The sequence below is a fragment of the Opisthocomus hoazin genome, chromosome 1 (assembly GCF_030867145.1).
Source record: "Opisthocomus hoazin isolate bOpiHoa1 chromosome 1, bOpiHoa1.hap1, whole genome shotgun sequence".
Taxonomy (NCBI): domain Eukaryota; kingdom Metazoa; phylum Chordata; class Aves; order Opisthocomiformes; family Opisthocomidae; genus Opisthocomus; species Opisthocomus hoazin.
Genome location: NC_134414.1, coordinates 8,420,403 through 8,438,168, shown reverse-complemented (window position 1 = coordinate 8,438,168; position 17,766 = coordinate 8,420,403). Strand labels below are relative to the sequence as shown.

Sequence of the window (17,766 nt, the reverse complement as noted above, 5' to 3'; positions counted from 1 at the left end):
CTTGACTACTCTTATGATGAAGAATTTTTTCCTTATATTAATCTAGCACTTCCTGTGTTTGAGCTTGTGTCTTTCATGTCTTATCCTATGACTCTGCACATCCAGTACAGCTTGTATAGCCTTCCTTTTGTCAGCTGAGGATGGCAATAAAATCCCCTTTTAAAGTCACAGAATCAGAAAATAATTTAGGTTGGAAGGGACTTCTGGAAGGCTTCTAGTCCAACCACCTGTTCAAAGCAGGTCTGATTAGATGAGATTGTTCAAGGCTGTCTCCAGTCAAGTCTTGAACGCTCAAGGATAGGGATTGTACAGCCTTTCCAGAAAACCTGCCCCAGTGTTTAATCATCCTCCAATTAAAAAAGAGAAAAAAAAAGTCCTTAAAAAAAATCCTTGTATTTATGAGAATTTAATTTTCCTTTGTTGAACTTCGTGGGGTTTCTGTCAACCATTCTCAGCAACCTGTTGAGATCCCTCTGACTGTGTCAGTTAGCTGATTTACACACTAACATGTCTCATGTTTGTAAGGAAAATTCTAGTTTTCCTCTCTCCATTTGAAGTAAATGTTATAAATATCTGAAACTAGACAATATGAATCCCTCTTCTAAAAATGAAAAGCACACCTTGACTCCATAAAATTGAATGGTGCATCTGAATCAGAATTTCTCCTGACACCCATAGTCTGATCCTTTTAAATCCGCCAGCATGGAATGGAATTGTTGGTTTTACTTTCTGTTGTTGGTCTTTAGTTTCATTAGTTTCTATTTATGGATAATTTAATTTACAATGTTTAACAATAAGAGTAAACAATAAAAAAGTTGATGAATCTCTAACATAATGAAATGAGCATCCTAACATTATGTTGAAGATGTAATACAATTAATATTATAACTAATATATTAATGCAAATATATAACATATATGCATATGTGTTTGAGATTTCTGCCTAACCATGTGCATGTAGATAACTGTACAAAGTATTCAGAGAGCAAAACTGAGGCCCTCAATATCAGGAAAGGCATTTTTATAAAGGTAGTAATGTAGTTATCACCATGTCATGTAGTGCAATTGATAGCAGTATTCAAAATTAATGGACTTTGTAGGGCAGTGGATTAATGCACTCTGAGCATATTGCATAAATCTTACTGTCTGGAATTTTGTCTAGAATCAAAAACTACACTGAATGTGAGTGTAGTGGAAGACTTTTAATCTCTGGGCTGTACTGAAAACTGTGCAGTGTTTTATAGCCTGACATTATTAATAAACAAAATTCATTATCAGGACAGGTTTGTCTAGAATTCCGCAGCATGTCCTAAGAAAATACAAATATATGACTTACACAATTTTGTTTTTTTTCTCATTAATCTCAGCAAAAATATCATTCTTGTTTTTTAAGAAATATGAACTTAACTGGTTAGAAGGCTACAGTTTCAGAGGGAATGTGCTTTAAAATAACGAATATATTGTTTCTTTCTGTGCTACAGTCAGTTATCCGTTGCTTTAAAAAGAATGATTGAAAATTGTAAAGGTGTGAAGTAAATTCTTCTTTCAGAAAACCATGTAAATATTCATAACAAATACTTTAATAATTATGCTACTTTGGATTTATATAGTTATAAGAAAAATCATAATCTAGCATCACATTTCAATTGCTGCTATGGAAACCAACATAACTCTCACAGAAGGAGTAATGCCTCTAAGAAGAAATAGAGGTATTTTCTCCTCTAGCGTTATTTTATAGTGTTAATTTATTTTAATAGATTTATAGACTTCCAAAAATCAGAGATTTGGAGATTTTTTGTTGTTGATTAAAAAAAAAAAGATGAAAATTTTGTCCCAAAGGATGTGGAATGTATACCTATTTTCAGTAGTCTCATTAGTCCACATATTTAGGTACTTACATGGAGACGTGACAGTCGTCTTCATTACTGTCAAACCCAGTATCCATTATAATGGGTTAGTTTAGTTTCCCACCCCAGCCCTGGAAATGGGCTTCTCTTCAGTACCCTGGAGCAAAGGCAGCTATACTTGCTTTCTCTGCCAGCTAGGATTTTCCTTAGAGAGGGTGAATTCCCAGGAGTTTTACTAGCTCAGCATTAAGATAACAGATCAGTGCAAAGGATCTATATCAGGAGCTAAAGATTTAGATCAAAATAGCGTGTACCCACCACATTGCTATAGATTCAATCCTACTTACAATTTTTCTCAAGTTTCCTGCATTTATTATTTTTTTTTTAAATCACATAAACATGATTTTTCCATTTTAATAATGGGTGAAAGTTTCAAAATGTTGTTTCAGAACGAGGTTCCAGTTGAAACAGTCTTTTTACATGTTGGAAAGAATAAATCACTGTACTGCAGCTTTCAGATACTGTTCTATCAAAATTTCCACAGGAAATTTTAATGAAAATTGTGCTGCTAGGCTCCTCCTGCTGGGACAGATTTTCTGCCAGGATGCTGTTTTTCACTATGGACTCATTAATTCTTCTTTATCTAATTAGAGACAAAGAATCACACAGTAATGAAGATTGGAAAGACTCTCTGAGATTGCCTACTCCAACTTTCTACAGGTCCTCTACAGGAGCAGCTTGAAAGTTAGACCAGGTTTCTCAGAGATGCACAGGGACTCTCTCTGAGGATGGAGACTCCAAAGCCTCTCTGAGCAGTCTGCTCCAGTGCTTAATTACTCTCATCAAAGAGATCAAAGCTATTACCTAATATCCAAACTGAACTTCCCTTGTTGCCTCTTGCATTTTCACTGTGGCCTCAAAGGTGAGCCTGTCTATGATCTCTATCACTTTTTTCTTTGCAGTTGAAGAGAGCTTTTTCTTTCCCAGCTAAACAATTCCAGCTCTCTCAGTCCCTCCTTGTATGTCATGTGCTCCAACCTCTGATTTTCTTGGTGGCTTCCACTGCACTTTCCTCCATTTGTCACTTGCATACTGGGGAACCCAAAGCTAACCATAGTACAGTGGATATGGTCTCATGATACCTGAGTTGGGGGCAATCACCACTTTCCTCAGCGGTCTGGCTATACTGCTGTTCAAGCAGCCACAAAAGTGCTTAGCTCTCATGATAGCAAGGACATGTTGCAGATAGTGCTCAACTTTTGCCCATCAGGGCACTATATCCTTTTCTGCAGAGACGCTCCCCAAAGAGCTGGTCCTCAGACTGTGCTGTTGCATAAAGTTGTTCTACTCCCAAGACTTTATTCTGCTCTTTGCTGAGCCTGTAATTCCCTGGATCTCCCTCCTTACTCTTTCTGATTGAGTGTAACATCGTCTTTTTCCACCACTTGGTCCCTCCAGCAACCACTGCGATCTTTCAAAAATGGCAGAAAGAAGTCTTAAAATTACTTCCATTTCTGTGGTATACTTGGACATTTCTCAACTGTTTCCATGGCTTTATGTACATCCAGTTTGTTAGAGTAGTTCCTGGTATAATTGTCTTCTGTCATGCTTTCCCTCATTCCCCAAACTCTACTGTTAGGCACAGAGATCTGGTAAGGTGAGAGCAGACTTACCAATAAAGAGTAAGTAAAGAAAGTATGGAGTGACTCAGTCTTCTGTATTTTTCATCACTGTGTAATCAGCCCCCTTCAACACAAGACAAACATTTTCCTTGGCCTGACTTTTACTGCTAATGTACTTAAGCTCTGCTTGTTGCCTTTCACATGTCTTGCTAGACTGAACTCCATCTGATTTGTGGGGTTGTTCTAGCTCCATCCCTGCTCACTCAGGAAATGTATCTAAAATACTTTTAGAAAATCTGTCTCCACTTCTTTCTTCTTTGCACTTCCTTTTGTGTTTGATCTGAGTTTGGATGTCCTTGTTTATTCATGCTGATCTTCTGCTACTACTGCTTGAGTCCCTGCACATTGGGGTTGGGCCATTCTTGCACTTTGAGGAGGTTGCCTTTGAAGAAAGAATCCTAGATTCATAGAATAGTTGGGATTCCAAGGGACCTTTGAAGGCCGTCTAGTCCAGCTCCCCTGTAATGAGCAGGGACGTCTTCAACTAGATCAGGTTCATAAACCTGACCTGGAATGTTTCCACGGATGGGGCATCTCCCACCTCTCTGTGCAACATGTGACAGTATTTCACCACCCTCATTGTAAAAAATGTCTTCCTTATAACCTGTCTAAATCTACCCTCCCTTAGTTTAAAACCATCACCCCTTGTGCTATTGCTACAGGTCCTACTAAAAAGTCTGTGGCCACCTTCTTTATAAGCTCTCTTCAGGTACTGGAAGGCTGCCAGAAGCTCTCCCCAGTGCCTTCTCTTCTCCAGGCTGAACAAGCCCCCACTCTCTCGGTCTTTCCTCATAGCAGAGGTGCTCCAGCCCTCAGATTACTGCTGTGGTCTCCCCTGGACCCGCTCGAACAGGTCTATGTCTTTCCTGTGCTGATGCTCAATGCAGTACTCTAGGTGGGGTCTCACCAGAGCAAAGTAAAGCTGCAGAATCTCCTCCCTTGCACTGCTGGCCACATTTCTTTTGATGCAGCTGAGGATACAGTTGGCTTCTGGGCTGTGAGTGCATATTGCTGGCTCATGTCCAGCTTTTCATCTGCCACCACCCCCATGTCCTGCTTCTCAGGGCTGCTCTCAATCCCTTCTTCTACCAGCCTGTATTGATACCGAGGGCTGCCCTGACATGTTTGCAGAACCTTGCACTTGGCCTTGTTGAACCTCGTGAGAGCATCTAGGATTCCTGGGTCTTTTTGCCCTTCGGGGCAGTTTCCCTTGGGAAAAACCTCCTGTCTGATTTCCCCTGCATATGTTAACAACCTTTGAGACAGGCCTACAGTTTCTTCCTGGTTATTTCATATGTCTAAATTAACAGATTATTGTCACATTATGTTCTCGTGGCAAAATGGCTACTGTATTTTAACATATTTTCACTTGTTTTCATGGCTTTAATTATCCTTTCCTTCAGAATACATCCTTCAGAAATTGGAGATAAAGGCCTTTAGTTATATGGATCACTTTAGTTCTACTAACTTAATCAGAGGATGGACTAGATGACCCACAGAGGTCTCTTCCAACCCCAAACATTCTGTGTGTCTGTGTGTGTGAAGCTGTTAAACTTGCTGTTTTCCAGTCATATGGTACCTTTCTGTCTTGAAAGGTTTGTTACAATCCTTGTGCCTGGGTTACACTGCTTTATGAAGGACCCATATGGTGTCACAATCTGGGAACTTTATGAAGACCACTAGATCATGTCACATAGCTTGCAGACCAGCTTCTAGCCACTGGTAACACAAAAGTTAAAAGATCTTGTAATCTGCTATCAGTACTTCAAGACATACAGTTTGCTCTTAGTAGTGCTTTACATCCCAGTTCTTTTTAGCCAATAAAAGTGAAATTTGTGTGCAAGAAACTGAAATTATTCTGTTGCATTATATTCGTATTCTGTGGCTGGTACCTTGTCTGATGTTACTGTATCTATGATATATAGATCTATCACAACATGTGCTGCTCTAAATTTGAAGACTTAAAAAAAATGATGAATGCAGACATTAGCATTCTCGTGGACTTGGCCATCAATATTTCAGCTTAGGTAAACAGGAGCTTTGTCTAATTTATTGGTTCTCATTATATCTGGCATGTAGAAGCTGAATTCCCCTCTGCTTGGGAAATATCCCATCTGCTTGGAAAATGACCTTTTCTGCTCTGCAAATCAATCTACCAGAAGGGACACGGTTAATGTTTTAGAAAAACGACTTCACTTGTCACCAACTAAATTGTCATGATTTTGACCGATTTTGAAATTAGTTAACATTTGCTTGCATTCTCATATTTCATGCATAATTCATTTAGAGCCTCACTATACTCACGCTATGCCTCCGGAGTGGGAATGTTTTGCACAGTCACTCTTAAGAGCAATAGTAACACAGCATTTGTCAAAGTGTCATAGTGAAAAATGAAACCTCATTAAATGTCACTCAGAGAGTTGAATGAGAAGTGATGCTACATCTAGGCAATTTTATACCTAAATCATGGAAGGTGAAAGATAGGAAACAAGTTTTCATTGCTTTGATTGTATTTCAGTTTAATTTGTTCTCTGAGAGTTCTCACATAAGTCAGTGTTAATATTCTTGGTCTTGATCCTGCTCTGCTGGAGTTACTGGGAATTTCACCAGTGATTTCACTGGGAACAGGAACAAATTCCAAATTAATGAAATTGCTTCTGTGTAAGTGTTTGCAAGGCAAGATCTACTAGGGCAGAGACTGTCAATTTTGTTTGCTCTGCACAGCACTAAAGATATTCTTCATGCTATTCTGAAAAAAAAAAAAGAATTGAACACTGCACGCCATACCACATTGCGATACTGCAATCCCCCCAAACAAGAGGTAAAATTCAGATAGGAAAACCAGGCAGCATAAATTGTTTGGTGTGGCTACTGAAGTGCACATTCAGAGAAATATTTTCTATTTCTGAAAAAGATACTGAACATTTGCACCCTGTCTCTGGACAAATGGCTTTTTCTGTGCCTCTTTCTTTTTCACCTTGTCTAACCACTTGAATATATGTCTTTTTCTTATGGATAGGATTCTTTGCTGGTGTGGTGATGTGTCTCTACACAGAAATCCCGAAGATAAAGAAAAATATTTTTATCCATGTATTGATTATATCCTAAGTATTCAAATTCCATGCAATAACACATCTTTTCTCAATGTTAAAATTTGCTCATTCTGTCCAATCCAGCCCTTCAACGGAAAAATGAGCAGAATCAAATGTTCATCATCAACATACAACATTCATCAACGAAGCAGGCAATGTAAATGGGAATTTATTAAGCTGAGAGTATCCTCACCCTGGAGTGAAACAAAATAAGAAGCATTAGTGTTCACTAGGTTTACCTGTCACTTTATCCAAAAACTCCTCTTTCCCTAGGGCACAAGTTATTTCTTACAGGTGTGGGGTGAATCAAGGCTTCCTGGCACCATGAATTGTCTCCATCTAGCAATTTCATTGGAAAAGTTTTATGTGATCATAGACACTAAAAAAACAGGAGTTAATCCAGGGATGACAATGTCAGAACATAAGCATAAGATTTGCCATGTTGACATACAGCCACACTGTCAGTCATTGTCAAAATTACAGAGTGTAGTAGCATATCACATCTTTTCCTGTCAAAATGTTCCCTCTGACAAAGGTCAGTGCCTTCATGACACAGATCTGTTATCCTATTATTGTCTTAAGTATAATGAGAAGAATGAAGTTGAGTCAAATGTTTGGAACAGATAGAGTCAGTGCAACTTAATCCAGGAAAGGGCTACATTTCTCTTTTCCCTTTGTCAGGCTGCCAGACATCAGCATGAGCATTCTCTCTCACAATCTGTTTGTGTTCCAGTGAGTGCTTTTTACTGGCCTGGAAAATGACAATCCCATTACTAGCAAAGTGCATTCACGGGATCAAGTGCCTGTTGAATAGTTAAGTACATTGTGCCCTTTAAATGGACCAGACGGCTTCAGATAAAACCTTTAAAACTATGGCCAATCTGTAGGAAAATTAAAAATATAGTAAATCCAGTGCTGAAATCAGGCATATTTATGAGCTACTCAAATATACAGCCACTTAAAATAGTTTGTTACTCAGTGGAATTTATGAGCTTTTTTTCCTCCAGAAGAACTATCTTCTCCAATAAGTCATGTATATTTGTAGTAGATGAAAAATAAAGAAAATTAATATCTGACATAAATTATGTCAAATTACTCACAGCAGTGTTTTTCTTCACTTCTGTTTGAAAAAAAATGCAAATCATAAAAACTGTGAGCTTGACTGTCTTCCCAGTAACGCCAAGGTGAACTGGGAATAAGTACAACTGAAATCAATAAATGCACATCAGTGTAAAACTACGGTAAATACTAGGACCATGCTGTAGAACTATATAATATCCATGCTAACATTAAACTTAAGGAAATGGGAGAGGACAGCAACCTGGAGTTTACAATCTAGTGTAAATTGTAGAGTAAATTCTAGTGTGGAGTTTGAAAGATCTGACTATTCAGCCACAGAATACAGAATTGCAGTGTTGGAGGATTGATTGGACTGTTTTTCATCTCTTACTGGTTAACTCAGTGATCTACCCTAAATTACTTTTTTTGTTTCTGTTGAAAATCAAACAAAAAGTTTGCAGATTTCATATATGAAACACCTGCAGATCCCTCCTCTTGAGTGAATGGACCTCCAGGATTTACAAGTCTAATAACAGGAATTTAAAAAAGGAATGATAGAGAAAGTGTATTCTTTGCTTGTTTGTCTGACAGGCTCCTATTTTCTTTTAGAATCTTAAAGTGAAAAATACAGAAACTGAAAAATAAAGCAAAAAATGCAATTAGCCTTAGAAAACATGGTCAACCCCATCTTTACTCCCTAGACAAATTAATTTAGAGATTTATTCTCATCCACATCTGTTTCAAGTACCTCTGACTTGGTCTTACCTCCTGCTGCAGTTAATATAACTAGAGAAACTTTCCTGGTTAAGGTCACTTCACTCTGCAGCTTTCAGAAAACCTAATGACTGTATTTCCCCACAGCTTCCTTCCTCAGGATGTTTCATGCACTCCAGCTGTAGCTCTAGTGTCCTCTTTGCTCATGTTTCCTTGAAGTACCGTGTCTGCATGGTGTAGCTGGCAGAAGTCAATGCCTTAAACACTTGGATGCAATCTGTAAATGAGAAGCACGCATTGCAAACTTGTGTAGGAAGGTACAGGGTGTACATCAGAGAAATCGTCTGATTGGTGTCTTCAACTCTGGAAGAAGGTGCTAGTATGATTTTTCTGAATTATGCTATGCCGTGGTTTAACCCCAGCCAGCACCTAACACCATGCAGCTGTATGCTCACTTCCCCCAGGCAGGACGGGGGAGAGACTCAGAAGGGTAAAAGTGAAAAAACTCATGAGTTGCGATGAAGAGAGTTTAATAGGCAAAGCAAAAGCTGCAAATGCAAGCAAAGCAAAATAAGGAAATAAGCAATTCATTCACCATTTCCCATTGGCAGGCAGACGTTCAGCCATCTCCAGGAAAGCAGGGCTCCCTCACACATAATGGTTACTTGGGAACATAAACATCGTCACTCTGAATGTCCTCCCCTTCCTCCTTCTTCTCCCAGCTTTTTATTACTAAGATTGACATCATACGGCATGGAATATCCCTTTGGTCAGCTGGGGTCAGCTGTCCCGGCTGTGTCCCCTCCTGACTCCTTGTGCACCCCCAGCCTCCTCATTGGTGGGCTGGGGCGAGAGGCAGAAAAGACCTTGATGTTGTGTAAGAACTGCTCAGCGATACAAAAACTTCCCTGTGTTACCTACACTGTTTCCAGCTCAAATCCAGAACAGCCTCGCCCTAGGTACCATGAAGAAAATTAATGTTATCCCAGCCAAAACCAGCACATGTCATTAAATTAAAGCAAAACAAAATGCAAAAGGGGAGGAAGGAACTTGGATCAGAAACAAGGAGATCTATCTCTATAGGTAGCAAATTCGACAAGGCTGAACTTGAGCTTTGTGTTTGGCTGTTAGCTGCATTACTAGGAAAAATGTATTCCAAAAGGGTGCTGTAACTTAGGTGTTTAGTCTGTAACAACTGGTGTGGTAGGAGCAATTGCATTGAAATACAGGTTGCATTTACGGACTCACGCTGTCAGTCTTTTAGAACACATCTGCATAAGGAAACTACAGGTGAATCAGTGATACTTCAGCTCCTTAATTTTCAGCTTTTTCATCCATCTCAGAACAATAAGTGATTCGTGTCTGAGGCATTAAAGAAAAACCACCAAACGCTTCCTCATAATACTTCATTTGGTCATTTCAGCATAGAAACACAGAGGTTAAGGCAGAACTGAAAAGAAGTCAGAACTGAAACAATTTATCAGAGAGCAGAGGCAGGGCTTAAAGCACAGTAATTTTTACTTTTCTGTGAAGTCAGATACAACTTCTTTTTCCTAAATGTTTTGATGGCCACTTCTGGTATCAGAACTACCTCTTAGCTAGGAGTTTTAGAAGCTCAATAAGAATCTTATAAAGAAATAAATGTTCCTTAACGATCTTTACATTTTCTCTCCTTCAATTCTATTCAGATTCCCTATGCTCTTGTATCATGACTAAAAGCTGAGTAGGAATGCCAACAATTTGATCTTTTCTTCACTCTTGGAGTTATATGCTTTTTTTTTTTACTGGTTGTCTGAATATTTCATGAGGAACAGTAAGATAATGTAATTCTTTTCAATTTTTTTAACTTAAAATAGTAGTAGTTCTAGTTTTAGCCTCTAGAAATCTGAAATTTTTAGTCTCATAAGTTCTAGGCCTTCACTAAATACGCAAAGATTGATAACCCTCAGGAATAAACAAAAAACCTGTGGAACCAAGAAAAATCTTCCAGAATTCTAGACAGACGGTTCAGATCTTGTTTTGAAATTGGTTGTTCTGTTACACATATAGTAACAGATAAGACCAGAAAGCATTACTATTAATTTCCTCTATTATTTCTGGTGCAATATATAGGCAAGTTTCATATGATGATCAGACCTGGGACCAGAATATTACTATTAGCAACAAGTATGTTTGAATGCTCATCTACAATTAGAGTTAACCGAAGGCTGGGAGGGAAGGAGGATATGTACCTTAGTGTATTGCTGGCGTACAAAGTTCTCACCAGACTGGCTATCTTCATATATTTCACAGTTATAGATTTGATTACAGTCTTTATTTATGTATATATGTAGACAGAAAGACAGATAATTTTTTTTCATTTTTCTTAGGAAGTTTGCTGCATTTTCACTGGATTTGCTCAGACATCCTACTGGTTTTGTGAAGGTAAGAGTACCAGATGTGGACTATGCATATTTAAAAAACACCTGTCATCAACTTCGATGTACAAATGAGTATAAACTCAAGTAAGAATTTGTTGTTAATGGATGGTGTTGGAGATTTTGTTGTGTGGGAGAGGCAGGTTGTGTCAGTGGAAAAAGGGTTGTCAAATGAAAGGAGTGAATAAAGCTGTTAATTCTACTGTTCAATGTGGTGCAATCAGGTGACCTGGTTGTGGAGGTCTGAGTCACCGTTACATGCACCAGTTGCATGCCTCCTGCGTCGAACATTGGGGTATCTGTGCTCTGTGAACTCACCTAGTATGAGAGAGGGAAGGACAGGGTTTTCATATCCACCAGCTCTTTGCATTTTGATAGCTGCTCCAATCCCATTGTCTTGACCAGGATTGTTTTTGCTCAACACAGTCAAGCCATGAAGGTGCGAAAGAGCTGCTCAACTGATAATTTCAGTGGTTAAAACGAGAAAAAAAATGGAAAACAATGATTTTGTTTATTTTTCTTTCTCCCCTTAAACACAACCCTTCTCTCTTCTTCCCTAGTAGCCTTGATATTGTTTTGGTTGTAGCTTAGAGTGCTACAATCCTTTTGAATTGTGTGTGGATTTGTCCCAGTTTCCATTGGAAATCATCACTCTAGACATCTGCTGGTTTTGCCATCTGAGGTATGGGGAAATCTTTGTAATGGTTTGGCAGCCTGACACCAGGCTCCAGTGTGTGCTACCTTGGGCAATCCACCTGTGTTTTCTGATATGCACCATGGCTATAATATTCATGTCAGCTAATTTAAAAGATATAAGGATTCCCATGTGTCATATTTTCACTGGTGGCTGGATTAAAGATACCATGAAATGAGATAAATGGTCAAAAAGTACAAATATAAATGCCTGTTTGTAATTAGCAGCATGTGGTTTAATGTCCAGGGGTATCATAGTTCTTTCGCACCAATGAAATTGCTGGGTCAAGAAAGCTGCGTGTTAGAAGTCAACAGAGTATTTTACAGTGAAACAAGACAGGCTTCCATTCTCTATCACACAACCTTGTTTGAAGGTAACTACAAGGGAACTACTATAATTTGCTTACTTGTTAATTACTCTTATTATTTTCTGTTATTTCATGTTTGTACTGAAAATATTTTGGAGTCTTGAACCAAGCTGGAGCCAATGAATGAATTTCGCACAGGCAGAAACATGTTGTATAACCACAGTCCTTTCCCCCGAAAGTTGGTACTGTCATTTCAAGGATTCAGGAAGAGGTGTTGAGAGGATTACCCCTTAAAATACAAAAGAAATAAAACAGAAACCCAAGACTGGTATAAACATTAAGACAATGTTTTAAAATACACTTTTTTACTTTCTTGTTTCTGGTATGGTTTGATGGGATTTTTTTTAATTATAACCTAAGTTATAATAAAAAGTGAGGTTTTCATAGGGCTCCTGGTGCAGAAGATTTTAGAAAATATGTGGAGAGATGTTAGAAATCCAAGAAAATAGAGAATATTTAGTAGAAAAATTCAAAATCTAACCTCATATGTACTTATGATGGAATCAAGGACTTTATTACCTATGCCTTATCTCTTTTTATCCAAGTATCAATCATGTTATTGAAATCCCCCTTCCTCCCCTGCCTAAGTTATTACACTTCTGATAAAACAACATAATATGAAAGGAGGAGGGCTTCCTGTGTTCCATATTTTCTCATGTTAATTGCTGTGCTTTTTTTCCTTTATGAAGCATTCCAGACATGTTATGCATTAAGCTACTGCATATGACCTTGGATAAAATTGCTCAACTCATTTTGTTGTTTATTTATTTCTCCATCATCCATCCGACAGACCAGCTATTGAGAAAAATGTGTAACATTCCTGACATTTAGAAACTTTAGTAGAAAATGCATGTGCTATAGCTACCCACCCTGTGAACATATGTGGAGCAGTTTGTGTGTTGTATACAGTGTCAAGAACGAAATCCTTGTGTTTGGCTACTGCATATGCAAGAGATGCAAGATTGTGCGGAACAGAATTCTACGAGTGGCAAGTTGTATGAGAGTGATTGTCACTATGGCCTTTCTAATGTAAATCCCCAAAACATGATGGGATAGTGTTTGGAGCTTTTATAGTTGGAATCCATCTTGCGTGTCCAGTCTTTGCTGCCTCATCAGGTCCTGTTTACAGCAGACTCGTGGTTGCTCTGGCATATGCTGCTATTATCAAGTCTTTAAGGATCTTGCACTTGCAGAGCTGAGCTCCACTGTGTTCCTCACACATCCTACACAAAATACCCCCAGTAAAAAAGGGACAGAATCAGCATTACTGGTAGTTCTCCTTTGTACAAATGTGTCTAAATCCAGCTATTTTACACTTTCTGATCAGAACAAAGAGAATGAATTGAAATGTGGCCTGTGGGTGTTTAATATTACATGAATTCAAGTTGTGCAAAGAGGCTCAAAGAACCCCTTTGTGAACTGATACCAGGCTATCACCAATTGTGAAATCTCAGCTACCCTACGATGATTTACATTTTCAAAGGGTCTCTAGCCTGACAAAAGGGTGGCTGTCACCCAGAATTGTGGTATTGTCCTCTCTTTATTAACCTCTGAAGGTTGATTTAGGTACAATCTGTTCTTCACCCTAAGATCTTCATGGCTGGGAAAGAGTTTGGTTTGCCTCGCAAAACTTACTCAAGGCATCTCAGACTTCCCAACCAAAGGGCAAGCTATGGGGATAACTTTGAAAGACCCACCTGGAAGGAGGCAGTGTTTCCTAGCAGGGTCTACCCAAACATTTATTAATGCAATCAAGTCAGGGCAAAATGTTGTTATCATCTCAGAATGGGAAAGAGTCATCTGCTGAACCCTCTGGGTTGCTTCCTTCTTTCTTCCTGATCTGAACACAGATATTTCAGAATATGAGTTTAATAACATACTGCCGGTAAGCTGTAAGACACACTTCATTGCTGCCCAACCAAAGAATTGGGAACTTAGTGTTTTGGTAAATATCCCTTTCAGATCATTTATTTATTCAAAAGCTTCCTTTCCATCATATGTTCATTCCTTGCAAACAGAAGACTGTCATCACCTGCTCTTTACTTGTTTGCATGTTGATAGTTCTTCTTCTCTCATAAATTCTATTAATTAATGAATAGTCAGCAGGGAATTGTCTCCTCAGGCTCATTAAAGAGATGGACACTAAAAGGATATGAAAGCAGCTGCCTCCCTTCTGTCATTCCCTTCTGACGGCTACTGCTTTCCTGATCAGTGCTAAATTATAACACTGCTTTGATTTGGAGATGGAAATCTTAACTACACAGTCATGTTTAATTGATATTCTCATCAAACTGTTAAGATTGTAAAAAAATGCAGCACTTCAATACATCAAGCTTGTGCACGTATACTAAATCCTGCTGGAAGTTTTTTTGACCTTGTAGGCAGATTGAAAAGACATGTTGTTTCTCAAAACTTTCTAATAAGGCACTGATTATTAGCTGAGCTCATTTGGGAATCGGAGGTGAAATTTGTAAAAAATCTCGGGCCAGAGATCATACTAAACAGAAACATCTTTGATCACCATTCCAGTGCCTAAATGTGAACTCTCATTTCTATACTGAAAAATTTAGAAACTATTTATTTTGAAGCAGAGGGTGGTATCTTCTGAATTTCACCTAAAGATTTCTAATCAAAAACTATCCCCCATCAAAATAATAAACCTATGTTGGACAGCTAATCTGTATCATGGTCGGTGTAAAATTAGTACCATTTGGAAGATGTTCTAGTTCATACAAGAAGGGTGGTTGGGCCAGACCTGTCTACACGCACATTTATATTTAATCAGACTCAGAGTTCAAATTCTAACTCATCCCTTGACGGTGAAACCTTATTCGTAGACCAGACCACATCAGGACAGGCTCCTGTACCCTGAGGTTCCTGAAACATGCTGGTCCTCTACTATCATTGTGTTTAAACAGGAGGTGTCTTGTTGCTTTGAGGTAACATAACAAGTATTGTTGCTAAAACTACCTATTAGCAATTGATACTTCCACTCAGATTAAATCAGGTCACTTACGGGGCTCTAAGACTAAGTGGGAGATTAGCCATAGGGCAAGGGGGAAAGATTTTGGTCTGGTGCTGACTTGCGGTATGGAAATTCAAGTTCAAGTTCAGCCCAAATGAGAAAGTAAGAGAACATTTGCAATGGGCTACACCAGAAAGCATGCAAAAGTAGAACTAACAAAAGCAGCTCTTTAAATTCTAGCCCTAAACTTAATACATTCAACACAATTCAGAAATGATCTAAAATGAAATGCAAGCACTTCAAAACTATTTGTCTCCTTGTTCATAAATTTGCATTTCAGGACTGGATTTGGACTTTCTTTATCAAAATTAATCATCTTGATGATGATGAAACCAAAATTTTCAGGGTCTAATGTGTTACCTTATTTGCACGAACAAAGCATCCTTTCCTGACCTGGAAAACTGCTCAGCTTCTCTTGGAGATGTTTCAAATTTTGTGCAGCATAAATCTAGAGTTTCTAATTAATCTACAGTGAATTGAGAACCTAAAATCCTGCTTTTATTTCATACCAGGATGAACTTTTGAAGGGAATCTCCCATTTGTCTCCACTCGCTGCATTGTTGGAACGTCATCTGTTCCTATTCTGCTGCAATGCTCACTGTAGGGGCAGCCTTAAGTGTCTAACTATGAGATATTATCTAGATTCAGTCTGTTTACAATAGCACTTTTGCTTCTACTTTTGGAGCTTCAGTAGCTAAAACATGGGGTGATTTTTACTAAGTTTGACATATGATCCTAACTTGTTAAAGAGACCAGTAAAGGTAGGTTCAGAAAAACCCTAGGTGAGACAGTTTTCTTGCTGATCAAACAAGAGATCTAGGCTCTTGGTGTAAACCTTTTAAATCTTCCTGATGTGAAGAAGATCAGCTTTTCTACTCTGTTTTGACTTGACAGAGAAATTTGGCCTTTAAGCTGAGACAGGTAGATTTTGAGAGAGTAGTTACAACTCCACTCTCCCCACTCATTTCTTCATTTGAAATGCTTTCAGGCTTCGGCTATATTTGGTGCTGTATCATGTTAAATATTTTCACTTTGAGTAAACAGCCTAATTTTTTTCCTTTCTTCTCTGAAGTGCTTAAATTCTTTCTTTCTTTGATAGCCTGTGACTGCACTGTGTTATTCTGTATTAATTGAATAATAGCTCCCTTTGAATTGCTTCATAGCAGCCATGGAAAGATCTAGGAAGCTAAGTATATCATATATATCACAATTTTCTGCAAATCTGTGGGGGATTCACATTTGTTATTAGGATTATTTAGCAATGCCATTGCTCCACCACTTCTTTTACAATTAACACAAAAAAATCATTCTCTGTAGCAGTTTGTAGCTTGGCTCCACGTATGGGCATCTCAGCTGCCTTAAATTAGATGAAATTAATTTAGGCCTACGAGGATGATTCATGGGCATGCTATGAAGTTCACAGTGCAAATTCAAAACTTCTATTGGCTTCAGTAGGTTTTGGCTCAAAATCAAACAGAGCAGTATTCTAAAATGAAACAACTGATAGTCTTGAAACCTAGTGCACATCTACTTATTGTTGCAATACCTACCCTTACTTTTACTTTTTTGGCCAGAAACTTTAAGAAGAGTTGTATTCTTTAAAGGTGTTCCAGCTCTCCAGTTCCTTCAGACCTTTCCTTTCCTGAACAGAAATTTCTTGAAAGTTGTTCTTTAATCCAAGGATCCAGTATATTAGCTGGGGTTTATCAATTCATGTCACATAAACAGCCCAGTTATCCTGTGGCAGAAGTGCTTTTACCTCTCAGGGAGACTGAATATTACTATAATCCATGTATGTGAAAAATTTTACCTCTTATTAAACCTTTCATATGTTTTCCATGCTTACATCTCTTTTTATGTATACTGATCTCTAACCTCCAAGTCATTAAATGATTTATGTCTGTAAGATAAATTATTAATTATAATACGCATTTCTCGTTAATTAAAAGCTGCAGTTGGCTTCGTATTTGATATTGTTGCTAAATTAATTTGCAAGATCCTTTAAAGTAAAAGCCAAGATATGACCTTCCTGTAATCTTTTACTTGATGCTGTTTTTCCACATCAACTACCATAACATGTAATAATCAAATGAAATAGAAAGAGTGCATCCACTATAGACGAGTCAGGCTATCTAGCTGTTAGTAAGGATCTCAAGACAGCAGCAGAGAGCAAATTATTAGATTTAAGATCTGTGTCCACACTCTTGAAGAGAAGGAGCTTGCAAGAAGGGAAAAGGAGACTCCTGACAGCATGGACTAGATACGTAAGGAATTTTTGCATAACCATATAGGCAGAGGAATCAGTGTTTTCTACCACTGCTCCGAAAAAAATCCTTCTTCCTTTCTAACACAAAAGTGAAGAGTAACAGGTACCCTGAACTAACCTAAGCTGGGTTGTTTTTCGTTTAGAAATGTGCAGTGTATGGGTCTAGAATGAACGTGTTTTGATTGAAGTAACTTGTAGTTAGAGCCCTACTGGAAGTCTTATAATAAAAACGCTTCTTCATCTGTGCCTCGCTACCTGAAGAGTCTTGCTGCTGGGATTACTGACAGTGGTTGACAGTGTGGTGAGCTGCAGCTATTTCCACTCAGTCAGGAATCTGAGGTTTTCCCAAGGCAAAGAATTATTTTTGCTTTTTGGACACATTTGTATTGGTGTTGCCTTGGAGATATGATAAAGAGCACCTCTGCAACAGACATATAACAATATTTGGAGGAAAAATCAGTTAGGATGTAGTCTTTGGTCCAGCAGACTTCAAGAAGGCTTCAATACATGCAGGAAATTACTGACATATCTTCCTGGGTAACAATGCCCTAACAGCCGCTAATATGCTGACATTCCGGTTTGCACTTGCTCAGAACTGTCTGA

General features: G+C 38.3%; 1 long non-coding RNA gene across 1 annotated transcript in view; it reads left to right on the top strand.

Moving 5' to 3' along the window:
- Positions 1-10,819, top strand: part of LOC142361669 (uncharacterized) — a 621,016-nt gene extending 610,197 nt beyond the window's left edge. The window contains exon 4 of the long non-coding RNA XR_012764312.1: positions 10,764-10,819. This is a non-coding gene — a long non-coding RNA (uncharacterized LOC142361669). The remainder of the gene's footprint in view (positions 1-10,763) is intronic.
- Positions 10,820-17,766: the final 6,947 nt, after the last annotated feature.